The sequence below is a fragment of the Lolium perenne genome, chromosome 4 (genome assembly GCF_019359855.2).
Source record: "Lolium perenne isolate Kyuss_39 chromosome 4, Kyuss_2.0, whole genome shotgun sequence".
In the NCBI taxonomy this organism is placed as follows: Eukaryota; Viridiplantae; Streptophyta; class Magnoliopsida; order Poales; family Poaceae; genus Lolium; species Lolium perenne.
The window spans coordinates 8,644,840-8,648,565 of NC_067247.2; positions in this window are offsets into that span (position 1 = coordinate 8,644,840).

Consider the following 3,726-nt stretch of genomic DNA (forward strand, 5'->3'; position numbering starts at 1 on the left):
GGGACGCATCAAGGAGAGTTGCCGCTCCAGTCCCGTCCACCGCTGCCATATGCGTTGGCAGCACCACCTGAAGTGCCGGCTACACCGGCATTCGTCGTCTACAAGATTGGTGGTGATCCTAGTGACTACCAGTTCTTGACCGAGGCGCCTAAGGAGATCCCTCAAGGATACGCGTGCACGTATGTGCCAGATTGTGGCAACTGGGCACTCTCAAACCAGGCCACAACATCAGGGACTCCGGCGAAAACAGGAGAAACGTCAGCAACAGAGCTTGAGAAGCAGACGTGGCTAACTAAATACGCCACCCCGACGAAACTCCCGAGCCCAGCTCTTGCAGTTGGCTCAGAGCTGGAAAAGCAAGCATGGCTGGCTAAGTACGCCACCCCGGTGAACCTTCAGAGTGCAACTTCTGCAGCCAAAGACAATGGATCAGATCGCACCATACTGAGAGACCAGTTCGGCATGGTGCCGAAAAGAAGGGCAATCGGCTATTCCAAGCCGTACCCTGACGAGTACGAGATGATCCCGCTGCCACCTAAATATCGGCTCCCTGACTTCTCCAAATTCAGTGGATCAGATGGCTCCAGCTCCATCGAGCACGTCGGCCGATATTTGGCGCAACTAGGACCGGCTTCAGTGTCGGATCAGCTACGTGTGAGGCTCTTTTCACAGTCCCTCACAGGATCGGCTTTCGGATGGTACACCTCTCTGCCAGCAAACTCCATCCAGTCTTGGAAGCAATTGGAAGAACAATTCCATACGCAATATCATTCAGAAGCTTCCGAGTCTAGCATTGCCGATCTAGCACAACTACGTCGAAGCGCGGAGAAACGGTGACAGATTACATCCAGCGCTTCAGGAATCTTAGGAACCGATGTTATTCGGTTCGTATAATCGAAAAGGAAGCAATCGAGTTGGCGTAGCTGGCCTTGCAACACAGCTCAAGGACATGGCCTCCCAAGCGATTATCCCTCGATGGCGCACATGGTTCAGAAATTATCAGCATATGAACAACGCCACCTGCACTGCATCAGGACAAGTTCAAGCGTGCGATAGTCATGGTCGATACGAGAGGAGGATGAGGTGCCTGCGGGAGACCAAGAAGTAGCAAGGCTGAGTGGACTCGGGGAGGAGCCCCCGTGTCCTGCAAATGGGTAAAGCCACCAGGGCCGCCCAGGGGATTTGATTTTGACGTGACCAAGACTGAACAAATCTTCGACCTCCTGCTCAAGGAGAAACAGTTGACGATTCCTGAAGGTCTCAAGTTCCCCACGGCGCAAGAGCTAAACGGAAAGCCGTACTGCAAGTTCCACAACTCGCTTTCCCATGCCACCAACGACTGCAGGGTGTGGCGTCAACACATCCAAGCGGCGATAGAGAAGGGGCGTCTAATTTTCAACCAGTACGCCATGAAGGTCGACACCCAACCCTTCCCCGCCGTTAACATGGTAGAAGTCATCTACCCTGAGGGTTGCCAGCCAGGTCCCACGTTCAGCATCAACATGGTAGGACCTGGGAACCACTCTGGCAAAGATGGAGATGAGGGCAGCTGCTCTCATAGCAAGGACACAGAGGAGGCCGCTCCACGCGATCGGCTCCATCATGATGGCAAGCGCTACGTCACAGAGGGAGAAATGAAGAACATAAGATATCAACGACCTCTCTCTGATCACCTCCTCAACAAATATGTAAGTCAGTATGGCCAACGCCGACGGTCCAACTATGATGATGAAGGAGACTGCCCGGCTAGAGAAGCCGTAAGACATCGTCGCAGGATCGCGATGAGGAGGAGCACGAGCGCCGTGCCACGGACAAGTCAAGGGAGCAAGATGACAACGCCGGACACCGGGACTGCCCTTTCTTCGTACATCGCTGGGATTCAGGAATGAGCCGATTGCCCACAATCGGCAATTGCCCAGAATGCAACCAGAAGAAGAAGGAGGCAGCCAACGTGTCTGTGTTCAAGCGCTTAGGGCCTCTCCCGCCACAGAGCAAACGTGCTGAGTCACCTCGTTGGGCAGATCTTGAGGATTCCGAAGACGAGGGACTAGGAAAAGAAGAAGACAGGTACCACCGTCCAAGGTGGTGCCCTGACGGACTCAGCCGTTCACAAAAACGCAGGGTTCAGCGGTTGCGCGGCCTGGAGGAAGCCGAAAGGTTATACTTGCACACGCTAAGGAAGGCACGGCCTGATCTGGCTGCAAAGGTTCAGCGAGCCCTGGATGAAGAGGGTCGTCCACGGAGAATGGAGTGGCGCCCCAAACAAAGGAGAGCCGATGATGAAACATCGGCTGGCACGAACATGGTGTTCATCCTCCCTTCAGAGTTCAGTGCTCCAGGGTTAGATGAGACATCCGTGGCACAACTTGACTGCGGCCCACGGCCGGTTATCTTTGAGAAGCCACGAGAAAGGAGCTACAGACATCTGAAGGCCCTGTACTTGCGAGGATATATCGATGGGAGGCCTATAAATAAGATGCTGGTGGACACCGGAGCGGCAGTTAACATCATGCCGTACTCTATGCTACGTCGGCTGGGACGCTCTAGCTCGGATCTAATCAAGACCAACGTAACTTTGAGCGATTTCAACGGCCAAGCGTCTGAGGCACAAGGAGTTCTGAACGTGGATCTGACCGTAGGAAGGAAAACTATCCCTACAACGTTCTTCATCGTCGATAGCACAAGCAGTTATGCTGTGCTGCTGGGAAGAGATTGGATCCACGCCAACTGCTGTATTCCCTCCACGATGCACCAATGCATAATACAATGGGATGGAGATGAGGTAGAGGTCGTCCAGGCCGATGACTCAGCCGAAATTTCAACGGCTGGCATGAACGCATGGGAAGCAGCAGGCCAAGAACCCCTTTCAGGCATCAACTTGGACGATCACAGCGCATCGATGTGACAAAGGGAAGGGTTAAGTTGGTTTTATCCACCGGCCTGACCATATAGTTGAAGCGAAGCGATGTGCAACTTGGCGAGGCTGATCCTTGTGATCGGCCCCAAAGGTCTATGAAGGGACATTACGTAACCTTCACCGCGCTCCAATCATTGTGGAGGCCGATCCCGATGTCGGCCAAAATTATCCTCACCACGTGTTCTGCTTGTGTTCACCCTCGACCCTATCAGGAGCCGACGTACGAGTTACAGAGCCGATATCTGCCATTCTTTGACAGCTTCGGCTCGGGGGGCACTTAAACAGGGGAACCAGATGCAGGGGTACATGTGCAGGGGTACATGCTGTGCAATGAAATACTGGGGGCCGATAGGGAAAAATCGGCCGGTAAAAAAAAAAAAAAACAGCCGATGCAAGGGCATCGACTTTAGAATTGAGAAACAGCCGATGCGCAGCCATCGACTCTAGTGGAATCATGCGATGCTTATCGAGTCTCCACCAAATCCAGGCCAACGGTGGTGCCTTCTGTTGCTTCGAGGGAATAAAACAATGAGAATTTCTTCAGCGATTTCGAGCCGATCCGGGTTTCTGAACCTTTCCTCTGGGGCTAGTTTAGCTAAAACGGAAGGTTATCGGCTGTCTGAGGAAGGAAGAGGATCGGCTTTGGCGCATTCTCTCTGACGTTCTCGCCTCGAGTAAGGCTCGGGGGGCAGCAGGCTCGAGTAAGGCTCGGGGGGCAGCAGGCCTAGTGGATACTTTGTTTAAAGAGCCGATGGGGATACCATCGGCTGGTCCTTCATTACAACCTTCTTCACAATGATGGGTACTGA